At 32.9% G+C, this 15,995-nt stretch overlaps 1 pseudogene; it reads right to left on the reverse strand.

Moving 5' to 3' along the window:
* Nucleotides 1-223: 223 nt before the first annotated feature.
* Nucleotides 224-15,395, reverse strand: LOC120157629 (annotated as a pseudogene).
* Between the last annotated feature and the right edge of the window lie 600 nt (nucleotides 15,396-15,995).

Below are 15,995 nucleotides of genomic sequence, written 5' to 3' on the forward strand. Positions count from 1 at the left end.
GAATCTACAACGAAAAGAAAACCCTTCATCAATTAAAACATCAGATCTACAACCGTGATTGTGCCACTGTATCATCATCATCCTTTGCTTTTGGTGCAGCTCTAACTTCATAGAAGACATAACCTTATCCCTTGAATGCTTTAAACTGAACCAACCTATACCTGCGTGTACAGTGCCCCCAAAAGTGGCACCACTTGGCTCAAGGCTCATACCTTTGTCATCTTCACTTGAACCCATTAAGGAAGCTCAGCAAGCCACCATGCCTTCCCAAAATACATCCTAAAACCTGATTGCAAAGTTGTTTACATTCGCAGGGAGCCAAATTAAGGATGCTTTCGTTTCGCTCTATCATTTTCTAGCCAAACAAGCTCCCAACAAAGATGATTTCATTCACCTAGAAGCTTTCGATTTCTTTTTGTGAAGGCGAGTCTTTTATGGACCTTATATGGATCAGGCTTTGAAATTCTGGATAGAAAGTCAGGAGAAGTCGGACAAGGTTTTGTTTCTCAAATATGAAGTTTCAATGGAAGAGTCGGAGGCATACGTGAAGAAAGTGACTGGGTTTATGGGATATCTATTTTTTTCATAGAGGAAGAACAAAGCAGAAAAAGTGCACGAAATAATGCTAATTGAGATTCTTTTAAAAAATTATCAATAAGGTTAACCGCAGAAATTTGTTAATAATATTAAGTTAATAGACTGATCCACGTTTAAGACAATAATTGGTGGAAATTTCTTGGACGTAGTTTATTAAGGCTGCCCCACGAGAGGATTTCCATGTTTGAGAAGTATCTTCATGACATATATCTTTAATTGTATTGATCTATTTATATAGAATTTTTTTTTCTCCATTTAGTTTAGTGACGTTTTTAACTAGTCTCGGAAATAGGACTTTGATTCTCAATATAAATAAAATAACTTTTGCCGAGAAAAAAAATTCTCTAGGCCCTTGATCCTTCACCACTAACTTCTCTTCTCCATCAACGTAAACTGTGATCTTCCCTTTGCTGACATCGTGGATCCCATTCATTCTAAACCACTTATTGTACAGATCAGTGGCCACCAAGTTGTAGTACCGCATGTTGCCATCGTAAGTGTTCAGTCGAAATGTCGTCGCTGCTTGAGCGGCACCGTGGATTTGCATTCTAGTCACCTAGAGGTCCATTTCGGGACAAAAGCATATCCTTCAAATTGCCAAATTCCGAACGAATAGTCATGTCCCTAAAACAGATTAACATTCACCCCAATTCAGTTAAGATTGATGCATTTTGGTCTTTAGTTTGTATTAGAGCTATTCATTATTTGTTGATGAGCAAGTGGTGTTACCTTAATGCGAATTTCAGTGCGAGGCCCAGTTGAGCTGCCAGGTTTGAAGGGCTTATCGCTAGTGTAGACCCAGAAACTGTTATATGAGAGTAACAATCTGACACTAAATTGGAACATGAGAAAAGTAGAAGAAATAATCAAATTCTTTAAAAAAATAAAAGAGAAATAAAGAAAATAAAATACTCTTTATATTTGATATTGAGATTGGAATCAGTTGAGGACTGTCGCTACACAGTTTCGTTAAAACAGATTTTCGACAACTCCTTGGTGCTCGAGATCCTTTAGTTGTCTTGTCTCCCAGGATACAACAACTAGATGATCAGTTACGGTAGAACAACAATAGAGATCACAAACTTTCCTTGCCTTCGACTGTCACCGGAAAAATTAAGGGAAACTGAATATTTTCTTGAGAAGGAGAAAATATTTTCAAGAGAAGAAAGCTTCGTGAATTTTGAGTTGTGAAAAAACTGAGAGATTTGCTCAGTATTTATAGGGGAATTTGGAGAGAGTTTTAATCCAACTAAATATCTTTTAATATCTAAATTAAACATACAATAATATCTTTTAAATTTAAAATATAAAACAAATATACACTCTTTTTATTATTCAAATTAAACAGATATTATTTTTAATTTGAAATACATAAAAGTATATAATTATCTTTTAATATTCAAAGTTAAAAATGTAACACATACAATTTTAAATTGACATATTAAAAGAGTAATTATCCTACTAATATTTAAATTAAACCATATCTTTTAATTTACAATATCTAAAAGGACTTTAAATTTAATATAACTATTACATCCATCAATGTAATTCACACTTTTTTCCAACAATCCCCCACATGAATGAAATTGATGATTTAATCAAAAACATTTTGACACGGTGTGGTGATAGCCTCTATGATATATAGTTGCATATGATAGGTAAGTGTCCTCCTTTGAACCTTCTATTGTGTCGGTATATTTACTTTACTAGTTAAACAGTAGACATGATGTCCTTGATCCGTTCTGCTGTTTGTGTAAACGATGACATACTTCACATAACTACCCATCTGACAAGATTTAGTATCATGAGTATATCCTTAAAGCCATGGACATTGCCTGGTTCTACAAGAGTTTGAGAGAACTATGTCCCAATAGTCTCCTTGAAGCGACCCTACTTAACTCTCACATAGGTGACTTATGTTTCTCAATTTATCGCAGCACACAACAACAACAACAAAACCTTATTCCCATATATAATAGGGTAAGGGGAAGGTAGGGTAGTAGGATGCCCCCAACGTCAGGTTGAGACCACCTTCCGTGGAAGACATCTGGCAGTCAGAAAATTAAAAATAAAGATAAAAAGCAATGCATGTATATATAAATAAATAAATACATAGTTGAACAGTCTTCATATGCAGTCTTCATATGCGCGTCTTCAATGGGAATTAATCCCTGCAAATAAATCTCTGCGTAAAAATCTCTGCATATAGACAGAAACGTGAGACCCGACTAAATTTTAAAATAGGAAACATGAAGAGAAGGATACACAAGAACGATAACAAGCTATGAGAAGGAATAATTCCAAATGGTTTAAAACCTAAAATAAGGCAACACTACTCCGCTACCCTAGTTCTAAGCCTTCATAAATTTCGATGACAGAAACGTATAAAAAAGTAGAAGTCATGGAAATTACTACAAAGGCATTAAAAAGAAGACATAGATGTTACACCCTATGGTTATGACCCGCACTACTCGGCTACTCTGGTCTTAAGTCTCCATACTTTTCTATCAGAGGTCATGTCCTCGGTAAGGGCTAAATCCTTCAAATCAGATCTCAAGCAGTCTTCCCACTTCCTCCTTGGTCGTCCTCTCCTTCTGGCACCATCGGCTGTGATCGACTCTACCCTCCTGACCGCATATGACGATTTTCGCCTAAGTACATCCCCAAACCACCGTAGTCTTCCCTCTTTTAATTTTTCGGATACAAGCACCACCTCCAAAGACATCCTAATTACAGAGTTTGGTGTCATGTCCCACAGAGTCCTACCACATGCCCATCGAAGCATTCTCATTTCTGTGGCCTCCATCCTCCTTACGTGATCCTTCTTGATTGCCCAACATTCTGATCCATACAGCAGCGCTGGTCTTATTGCCATTCTATAAAATTTTCCCTTAAGTTTTAGAGGCATCTTCTTGTCACACAAAAATCCAGTAACAACCCTTCACTTTATCCAACTCGCCTTTATACGATGTGTAACGTCATCATCTACACCCCCATCTTTATGGATTATAGACCCTAGGTACCTGAAACAATCATTTGAGGGGATAACGTGTCCTTCTATGCATATTTCTACATCTTCATCGTTTTGGTTCCCACTGAAGTTTGAACATAAATACCCTGTCATTTCAATATTGATCATTAGACCTTTTTCTTCCAAAGCGGTCTTCCAGGTAGTCAGTCTACTATTCAGCTCAGTTTTTGTTTCAGCAACTAAGACAACGTTGTCAGCGAACATGGAACACCATCTGGTGTCGCACAAATAGATGTCGTCCATAATCAAGGAGAAGATGTAAGGGCTAAGAGCCGACCCCACCCCTGGTGTAATCTGATTTCCACCGGGAATGCCTTGGTGTCGCCAATTGTAGTCCTGACGTATGTAGTAGATCTACAGTACATATCACAAATCGCCCAGATATACGCAGTTGGGATCTATCTCATTTCCAAGGTCTTCTATATCATATCGCGGGGAACGCTATCATACGCCTTCTCAATGTCAATGAACGCCATGTGAAGATCTCTATTTTTTCCCTATATTTCTCTATAAGCCGTCGAAGTAGATGAATTGCCCATCCAGCTCAGTTGGTAGAGCGCAAGGCTCTTAACCTTGTGGTCGTGAGATCGAGTCCCATGGTGGGCAATTCATAATTCTGATTGCTGGAGGTCTTCCACGGAAGCTGCTCTCAACCTGGATTTGGGGGCAGCCTACTACCTTACCTCCTCCTCACCCCATTATATATGGGAATAGGGTCAACTAATTTACCGCAGCACACAATGGTCATTAAAAGCCTAGCTTACCCTATACTACTTTGATCATTGTTTATATCATATGAATAAACTTGAGATAAGAAACCCTAGAGTGACCATACACGGGTTATGCAATTAAGTTGTCCCTTTCAACCTAGATCTTGGGTTCTCCAATCAACAAGGTAGAGTTTTCCTTCACATAACACATTTAACTTTCATGGGCTTTAGTCTCATTCCTTTAGCTGTTTTCTCAACTTGATCTCAATTTAACCCTTTAGTTAGCGAATCCACGATGTTATCCTTTGATCTTACAAAATCAATAGAGATAACTCCATTTGAGATTAGTTGTCTAATGGTATTATGTCAACAATGCATATGTCTCGATTTACCATTATACATGAAATTCTGTGCTCTAGAGATTGTTGCTTGGTTGTTATAGTATATACATACTGTGGGCACAAATTTTTGCCATTATGGAATATCCTCAAGAAAGTTCCAAAGCCATTCTACTTCTTCTCCAGATTTGTCTAGAACTACAAACTCAGATTCCATTGTGGATCTAGTTATTATTATTATTTGTCTTGAGGATTTTCAAGACACAACTTCTTCTCCTAAAGTGAATATGTATCCACTTGTACCTTTGGTATATTGAATATCAAATATTCAACTGGCATCAGAGTATCCTTCTATGACAACATGATCTCTGGAATAATGCAAACTGTAATAACGAGTATACCGAAGATATCTCAATATCCTTGTTATCACTTTCCAGTGATTTTCACTTGGATTGCTCGTGAATTTGCTTAAACTACTCACAATAAAAGCAATGTCTGGTCTCATACAACTCATGAGATACATTAGGCTGCCTATGACCCTTACATATTCCATATGGTGAACACTTTAACATGGATTTTTAGACAAATGTGAACAAGATTCCAGTGGAGTTATGGCTATACCATTATCACCCTTGTTAAAATTTTCAAGGATCTTGTCTGCATAGTGTGATTATGTTAATGTAATGCGTTCATATGACCTTTTATTTTGGATGCCAAGAATTGTATCGGCCAATCCCACATCTTTCATGTCAAATCTTGAATTTAACATGTCTTTGGTACGTTTTACCATCTCATTGTTACTTCCAACAATGAGTATGTCATCAACATATAAACATATAATAATATATCCTATGATTGTTGTTTTGACATATACACACTTGTCACACTCATTTATCTTGAATACGTTTTTCATCATGACACTATCGAACTTCTAATGCCATTATTTTTATTTTCATTTAAGTACATACAAAGACTTCACCAACCTACAAACTTTCCTTTCTTGACCTAGAACTACATGACCATCAGGTTGTTTTATGTAAATTTCTTCGTCAAGATCCCCATTCAATAAAGCTATTTTAACATCCATTAGATGTACTTTTAGATTTTGCAAAGTGATAATCGCTAGTATTATTCTTATGGATGTTATTCTTGATATAGAAGAGTATATATCAAAGTAGTCTAGACCCTCCTTTTATCGGTATCCTTTTATTACCAATATGGGCTTGTATTTATCAATTGTTCCATATGCTTTCATTTTCTATTTGAAAATCCATTTAGAATTTAGTGGTTTAATTACCGGAGGAAGATCCACTAGTTTCCACATATGGTTCTGCATGATGGAATATATTTCGCTCTTAATGGTTTCCTTCCATAAGGTGCCTTCAAAGGATCGTATAGTTTCACAATACGTTTGAGGTTCAGCCTCCAACATAAAGGTTAGGAAGTGTGGTCCAAATGATTTTTCAACCCTTGCTCGTTTACTTCTTTTTGGCTCTATTTCAGTTTCATCCTCTTGTTGATCATCCAAACTATCTTCATTGTTATTCTCTAAAGTTCGTTTTAAACTTTGATCAAACTCTTTATATTTATAAGGGAAAATATTTTCAAATAATGATTCATTTTTTGATTTCATTATCGTATTCTTGTGAATCTCAGTATTCTTTGATTCATACACAAAAACTCGATACACATTTCTATGTTTTTCATAGCCAATAAAAATACAATCCATAATTTTAGGACCTATTTTTATTTGATTTGGTAATGAGACCATTACCTTGGCAAGATACCCCCATATTTTCAAATATTTGTAGGAAGGTTTCTGACTTTTCCATAATTTGTATGGTGTCTTGTCATTTTCCTTTTGGGGTACCTTATTTAAAAGGTAAATTAGCTGAAAGGAAAACTTTTCCCCATATGTTCTGTGATAATCCAGAACTACCTAACAAGACATTTATCATTTCTTTTAGAGTCCAATTTTTTCGCTCGGCTACTCTATTTGATTGAGGAGAATATGCTATTGTTACTTCGTGAATAATACTATGTTGTAAAAAAAATTCACAACATGATTCAACATATTCACCACCATGGTCACTTCTTATCATCTTAATCTTTTTATTAAGTTGGTTTTCGACTTCCTGCTTATATAGTATAAATTTCTCTATGGTTTCATCTTTGCTCTTAAGTAAATATACATAGAAATACTTTGTTCTATTGTCAATGAAGGTAATAAAGTATTTACTCCCTCCTCTAATTTGGAAAAATTTCAAGTCACAAACGTCACTATGAATTAAATCAAATGGTTTGATATTTCTTTCAACAGTTTGAAAATACGACCTTGTTAATTTTGCCTCAATACATGTTTCACATTTATGATTATAATTTATATGAAACAAATGAATGTGTTCCAAGTTAATAAATTTTCATAGAGTATCATAATTAACATGTCTAAGCCTACCATGCCATAAATTAAATGAATCAAGCATATAAAATGAAGAAGAAACTTTATCCATGTTTTTGTCTTTTACAGAGATAACATTGAGTTTCCACGTGTCACTTAATGCATATCCTCTACCCACAAACATTCCCCCTTTGGACAAAATCAACTTTTGGGATTCAAACATCATTCTAAAGTCATAAACACTTATGAGTGTTCCAAAAACAAGATTTTTCTATATGTCAAGTACATACAACACATTCTACAGCTTGAGTTATTTTCCAGAAGTCATCTTCAAGACTACACTACCATTCTCCTTAATTTCGGAAGTCGCAATATTGCCATGTAGAGCTTCTCCCTATTGTTGCAAGTGTCAGTTCAGAGAAAGATTCATTTTTACAACAAATATGGCATGTGGCTCCAGTATCGAAACACCATTCTCTTGGATTAGAGCCAACTAGGTTGACTTCAGAGATCACAACATATATCTATATCCTCCACATCCTTAGCTATTTTTTCCACAACATTAGCCTCACGAGCTTTGGCTTTCTTTGAATGCATGTACTCAGAGTATTTGTGCCCCATCTTTCCACAGTTAAAGCATTTCCTTTGTAATTTCTCCTTCTTGGAAATTCCACATTTAGGTCTCTGCTTTGACCTATTTTTGGGTTGTTTTCCCTTCTTGAAGTCTTTGACTTCCATTATGTTTGCCTTAGCCTCTTATTTGTTGAGCTTCTTGGCAGTAATTCTATTTTCTTCTTGTAATATCACAAAATTTAGTCTAGTAACTAGAATGTAAAAAATTTGAAAGCATATGACTAAAATATAAAGCTATAAAAGTTTAGGGAATAAAAATATAAATTTTTAAAAGTTATATTTTGGATTTATAAATAAGTAGTTCAGACCAAGACAATTATTTTAGTAGGTTTCATATTTTTGATATGGAGATTACATAAAGGTTTATTAAAGGAAAAAATCGGAAGGATATTCGGATAGTCGGATCGAATCGAAAGTCTACAAAAATTTGAAGAAGGTATTTATGCGTTAGAAAAATATATTGATAGTTTTAGTTAGTAGAATTTGAATTGGATTGGTGAAAATTGCACAATAAAATTGAATAGTGCAATTTAGTAACTAAAATGAAATTTTGAAAATTTTGAAGGTTAAAAAGAAATTTGAGAATGATAATTTTATAATTATTCTAGAATATTAAAATATAAATAAAGGAGTGGAATGGAGATAAAATAAGGATTCATTAAAGGCAATTTAGACTTTTAGACTAAATTAAACTAAAAATTCATTTTAATTAGCTTTTAAAAGTCATATTAAGAGATTTTTTTGTTAGAAATTCCAAGAAATATGTTCCTCTCCTCCAGTAAGCTTATGAACCTCCATAGCTAAAGGTAAGTTTGCTTCTTCTTTTCTTTTTTTCCAATTTTTTTCCATTTTAATTATAATTTGGACTAAAGTGTGAAATGGGAAAATGTTCTCCACTAAATTCTCTTTCTTTTGGTATAATATTTGCATGATTTCATGCATAAAGAGTGAAATGATTTTTTATGGTGGATGAAGGGGAGATGAAATCAATGAAATAAGGTTGAATTAAGTTGCTATTAGTGTTGTAAAATTAAAATCAACTTCAGATTCTCATTTTAAGAAATGATTAGTCGTCCTCATCACGAATGAACCATGTTGAATTGATCCGTCAAAATTCGACCAGACGTCCTCAACGTGAAGGAATGGTGTCATTTTCAGATTTCCCAAGAAAAGGAATTATTAGGATATGACCAAGACGTCCTCAGTGCGAAGGAACAATGTCATCCTCAGACGAATTCAATTTCCAAATACGAACTAAATTCCATGGCATGACAAAATTAGTGTCTTTGTTCTTTGTCCCATTCTCGTCATATGACATGAACAAAGAGTGGCAGCTGTAGACACCTAATTTTGTCCAAAGTCAATCTTCATAAGTCTTGTATATTATTAATTATCATTACTACTATTATTTATTACTATTGTTATTATTATTATAAATAAAATATTAGTTTTAGCTTATTTCTAATTGTCAATTTATTGCCTATTAATGATTTATACATTTAAAGGTTTATATATAATATATTAAGTTTTGGTTAAAGTCTAATTATTAAATATTAAATATATATAAAATAAATCAATAATAAAATATAAAATACACTAACATATAATATTCTTATACATTTTACATATACACCCCAAGCCCAGACCATCATTACAAGAATTGCCAGCATGCCAAAGGATGAAAACCTAACAGATTAAGGTTTCATCATATTCTATTGAAGCCACCCAATCTCCATTGTCAGATTAAGATGAAGATCAATGGCCCAGATACACCCAAAATTAGGGTTTTACCTTAATATGTAAACTGATGTCGCTGCCACCAGCAAGGACCGACCGTCCAATGGTGCGCGAGTGATGCACGCGCCAACCCTTCGATTTCCCCACCTCGTAATCCGTCGGCGATGATGTCCCGAGCTATCGTTGTCAGCAAATCCGACCAAACATTATACAAGATACACCACTATCAGTAAAAAATAAATTCGAAAAACCCATTAAAAATTTCACATAAATCCTGATAAATCCGGGAAAATCATTCCCCCTACCAAATAGATGTCAGGATTTCTACCCGAAAAAATAGCAATAAATCAGCATGAAACAATCAAAACCAAGAGGGGAATTCAAACAAAAATAAATTTTGAACCAAAAAGGGAGAGTTTGAACAAAAAAAAAGAAGGGACAAAAGGGAAAAACTACTCTTTTTGGCTAAAACCTCATATTTGCTTCACCGAAGACATCAAATGTAAAATGTTTTTAATCACGTTCTTAGATTTGAGTGGAAAAGGGTTTAAAGGTTTTATTTTTTAAGTGTTTTTAGCATTACAAAGGGAGGAATAGTGTTTAAGGTTGGTTCCCCTCCTCATCGCCACCGATTTACGGTGGCTCGTGGGGTGGGGCATTTCTTTTTCACTGTGACAAGAGTGGCTTGTGGAAGAACTCTCTCCCTTTTGTTATTCTAGGAGGCGGTTGAGAGTGATATAAAATGAAACAGGGTTTTAAAAAACCCTTAAAATGGGTTATATATTAGCATCCATATAGCGCCGTTTTGAATAGTGGGAGACCGAGCGCCTGGTTTAGGGGATAAAGGCATGTCTAGTCCTTGTATTTTGTAATCTCACTGTGTAACATCCCAAAATCAAGGCTAGTGATCAAAATTGAAGTTTTGAAACTATGAGGTATGGTTTCAAAAGATTGAAAAGTTCAGGGAATTATTTGGAAATATTTTGTGATGGATTGTTAGTAATTATTAAATGAAGTAAAGGGTAAAATGGTCATTTGTCAAGAAATTTTTTTATTTTCCCCTTTATAAGAGAATGAACCATGTAGAAAAGGAGGAGAAAGGAAAGAAAACTCTCGAGGCTTGTTTTCTTATTCCTCATGTGGCTTTGGTAAGGTGAGTTAGATTCAATTTGATTGCTTTTTTTTATTTTAAGGTTTCTTTTGATTCTTAGAGTGATAAGAAGCCTTAAGGAAAGTTTTAGGTTGCTTAAAACTCAAAGATGAATAAGTTATGAGAGATTTAGTAAAAGGAGTTTTTAAGTGAATTATTGAAAAAGAATGATTAAATGGATTTATAAGTCATATTTGACTTGTCAAAGGTATAATTAAGAAGATAGAAATAATAGAAATGAATTACAAACATGTTTGAAATTTAGTAAGATTCTTGGTCTCAAGAATTAAGTTGAGTTAGATGATGATGGGTTATATGGATATAAGATGATTTGGATAAGTGTAGTTAAGCTTAAAGGACTAAAAGGAGGTTATGGTATAAGAATTTAGTAAGTTTGGGTGAAATTACGAGCTAAAAAGATGAATTTTGGGTATGAGGTTTCTGTACTGCTTCATCTAGTACCGATACTTCAAGAGTAAAATAGTGATATTAGGTATATGGGTATCGATACCATATGAATGAGTATCAATACCATAATTCTGAATTTGATAAAGGCATTTAAGGGGTATCAATACCTCGAAAGACAGTATCGATACTATTTTTGGAAATGAGAACTTTGAATGCAAAATGGGTATCGATACCCATGCTTGGTATCGATACCACAACTAGGGAGTATCGATACCCTATGGGGGTACCGATACTACTCCAAGTAGAAAATTGAATTAAGTCTTTCTTTTGGTTTAAGAAATTAAGGATCGAATTATGATGTTTAGAATCCCGATGTGTATATAATATGTATGATTGTGTAGATATCGAACGAGAATAAAGTCCAGACAAGTTAACAAGTAATAATCATCGAGAAGAGATAAGGGATCCGTATTGACTAGTGAGGCCAGGTGAGTGCATACTAGTTACATATAATTTTTAATGGAAACAGGACTTGCGATGAGTCTATTTCCTAGAGTAGTATGCATGAAGTCATGAACATGAGCATGTGTTTGATATGAATATATGCGCTATATGTGATTATATGTATTACATGATTTGTATGTATGCATGACTATATATGTTAATATTTTTGTATATGCTACATGATTTATGTAAAATACTATTATGTGATAATAAGAGAACATAAAATAAGTTATGTAATTATATGCTTATAAGAGGCAAGCCATGTGACAAGATAATGTGATACATAAGAATGTAATGTAAGCTACGTATAAGTGATGAATCATGAAGATATGTGGCTATGAGAAGATTTAAGAGAATAAAAATATAAACCATAAGATAATAAAGTATGAGACTCTATGAAAATAGTATATAAATTAGGGGACATGAACATAATGATGATATGAACCTATAAGATAAGTATTATAGGAAAGTTTTATATACTTAAAGGAAACTATGATATAGGAGTTATAAAAATGAAGAACTATAAAGCCATATGAGAAGGTTATAGGATTTATGTGGAACTGAATTAAATAGATAAAGTAAACTAGTATTTAAATAATGTGAGATAAGTGATAAGGGTTATATGTCATTGTATAGGTTAGTATAATAAACCATGTAAACTGGTATAAAGGGAAAATGAGATAAAGACAAGTAGCATCTACCTATAGGATTCATATAAGATTATATGCATGTGTGATAACATGAAAAAGTGAACTAAGTTCAATGATATTGAACCCTGTGAGTATAAGTATACGTGATATGTGACATATAATAATGAGATATATGAAGATAAGTAATGTGATTACATGAGTTATATATGTTTATATGATTGGATACATGTTATTTGATTCATGTGTATACACGTAAATAATATATGTGATATGATATGAGATAGATGTTTACACATACATGTGGTATATGACAGAAGAGAATGAATATGTTGTTATAAGAGAAATGATATGAATAAATGAATATATGCAACATAATGATAGTGCCCATGTTATGTGATATGAGAGCTAGAGGTATAGTTGGCATGCCAAGAGTCGAGGGTTACTTATGTCATTCGGGACATATGAACAAGTTACCTATGTCCTTCGGGACATATGGATAGGTCCTTCGGGACATAGTTTTCACATGCCACTTAGTGGATTCTTATACGAGCTGTGGTGACAACATATGTGTGCACAACCTCTATGTACTCGCATATCTTTAGTTCTCACATGTGTACATAGGCTAATAAAAGAGATAAAATAAAGGAACCTTGTATGATACTATGTTCTTTGTTTATGATATGTGTGGTGTGAAGTGTTACCAAAGGTTAAATTCAAGATTATATGATTTAAAGGGGTTAACGATAATGATAATGACAATGATGTGATTAAGACAGTGTTAATATATGTGCATGTATATGGTTGTAATATGAATTATTATACGATGTTGGTATTATGTTAGAAATTGTAATGTGAAATATTTATGCATAGTTAAATATCTGAAGTATGATCATAAGTAGTATATGCCTCACTAAGTCATCGACATAGCGTGTGAGTGTTTCACACGTAGGTTCCGGAAAGCGAGAAGAGAAGCGAAGAGGAGCAAGACAGGTCAGCATATCCTTTACGAAGTTCAGATTAGAAAAGAAATGATTAATATGTATTTTGTTATTTTAAATATAGTTGGCATGCACTAATAAAGTTGAGTTGAATATGCTCTGATATGTTTTGTAAAACCAATTGATTTTAAATAAATGAAAAGTAATCATTTTCTTGAATTGTGAAATTAACTTTTAGTCATTTTGTAAAGAAAAATGTTTGAAAAGTCAATGTGACACTTTGGAATCGGATCCGGGTCGGATACGGGTTGATGGTGTTACACACTGATTGGTCATTGAATGAAATTTTATTATATTTTGTTTCAAGCATTAATTATTATACATTTATATTTAAGTCACAAATCCTATGTGTTATGATATTTTCGTTGATATTTGATCCTAGCCATAATGTTTACGAATGTTTTATTTTGGTCACTGCTTTGTATTGATGCCTTTAGGTAGAATTATTGTTTATCCTTCCAAATTTCTGGTTTATCTTATTTTAGTCACGAATATTATTTATGGTTTATTTCTATTTCTAGTACCTTTATTAATTAATATCTTTAATTTGTACCCTGATTATTGTTGGTATTGCTATTTGGTCTTTCGAGATACTGTTAATATCATTTTGGTCCTTTAAATTACCAAGAATGCTTAGTTTCCTTTGGTTGTTTTCTGATCTGCAATGACTCTTTTTTTTTATTTCCGTCCTTTATATATATATATATATATATTCGTACATGTGCATAACATTATATGTATATTATGATTTTATATAGTTTATATGGAATAAATGTATTTTATATACTGTATTACACACATGTATTTCACCATGTTACATTATTAAATATTTTTATGTAGCCTTTTTATGTACCTAATAAGTATATATATATAAACACACACGTATGTAAATTAAATAAATGTCATTATCCATATTTGCACTAGATATATTTTTATTCTTTACATATTTTATTATGAGTATGCATATATTATTTACATATTTTTCAATTCATATTTATTTTTTTATCATTATTTTATACTCCTTTACTTGTTAATAAATATATTTTAATATAATATTCGAATATTTTCAAGAACACTTATTCATAGAATGCGAGTGGAAATCACCACCTTATAGAGGTAGTGTGATTCAATACGACATTCAAATGAAGTGTGAACTTGAAATAAATCGAGCTTTTTTTTATTTACCTATTAAAATGATAGTAATATTTTAATTAGCCCTTTTTATTTAATTTAAGTATTGACAATATATGTTTTTTTAATAAAAAAAAGTAACGGATTATTTCATGCAAGTTCTGATATTAATTTCTTATTCAATTTGATATTTTTAAACAATTCGATGAGAGAACATTCTTTTACAGATAAGAAATAGAGGGGATACCTTTCCCGATGGAGGACTGCAAATCTCGAGATTTTCTTTTTCAAGTGAAAGAATTTTTCCTAATAGTTAATTCAAAACAAATTATTTAATGTTCAATAAAATGATGATACTTTAAATATTGATATGAATTCATGATGTCTACCATTTACAACAATGTGTAAGCGACTAAGTACCAATTTTGGGCGTTATAGGTGTGCTTATCCTTCCACATGCGTAATCGATTCTCGAATCCTTAAAAATATTTTTTTGGTAAACGCATACAAACTTTTGTCTTTTAAATGATTTTTTTCTAAATTGTTTTAAATGACATTTTTAGGTATTAGACCTACCTAACCCAAAGGTCGATGGCGACTCCAATTCGTAATAATTAATTCAAAAATCTCAATTTCTTAATAAAGTCATAATTATTATTTTTTAAATATAAAAAAATTCAAAAATGGTTATGACACTTCGAATTGCCAAATTCCGGACGAATAGTCATGTCCCTAAAACAGGTTACCAAGTACCACAATTCAGTTAAGATTAATGCACTTTGGTGTTTAGTATGTATTATAGCTGTTCACTAATTGTTGATGACCATGTGATGTTACCTTAATGCGAACTTCAGTGCGAGGCCTAGTTGAGCTGCCAGGTTTGAAGGGCTTATCGTTAGTGTAGACCCAGAAGCTATGAATACCATCGGAGTCATTGTAACGATGGGACAGTGGTGTGTTAAAAGGTTTCTGCAAATCGAAAGTATCATCTGTTAATGGCACTTCACTGAACCCATCTGTAGGATCCGCACCACAAACAAGCCATTCATCTTTCAAACAAACAACAACAGCAACAATAATCAAAAGCGTAGAGCAATTGGAAACCATCATTTTGCGGCAATTTCGGAAGAAAACTGCTGGGAAATTTGAGTTATCTGGAGATATACAATAAGCAGATCTTTGGGACCTATTTATAATACGGAGTTTATGTTAAATTATAGATCGCCATTTACCGTAAGCGATTAAATAAGAATTGCAGGACCGTTATGCTGTTCTTTTATCAAGTGTGTCACGGTGCAAATAAGTTGGCCTTTGATGCTGATACTTTGTCTACATATGTCACTTTAATGATACTGCTATTTTGGGAACTTATTTGAAGTTCAAATTCTCTTAGATACTCGTATTATGTCTGCTTCTCCAATGAATATTACGGTGTCCTTGTTCGCCCCGTTATAAATTTGTGTTCTCCTAATTTGGATGAGATATGAATTTATATTTTATATTTTTATACATCAAACTTCGTTTATACGTTGAAAAACTATATCTAATATTATATTCATTGCAAGGTCTTTCGTAGTCTTCCTATCATGTCGTACTTGTTAAATTTCATGTTATTATGTCCCCTCTCTCTCTCTCTCTATATATATATATATATATATATATTACTAAATGAAAAACTTAGAACGAACAAGAAACAGAACACGTGTACCC

Source organism: Hibiscus syriacus, unplaced genomic scaffold, assembly GCF_006381635.1.
Source record: "Hibiscus syriacus cultivar Baekdansim isolate YM2019G1 unplaced genomic scaffold, ASM638163v2 tig00111273_pilon, whole genome shotgun sequence".
In the NCBI taxonomy this organism is placed as follows: Eukaryota; Viridiplantae; Streptophyta; class Magnoliopsida; order Malvales; family Malvaceae; genus Hibiscus; species Hibiscus syriacus.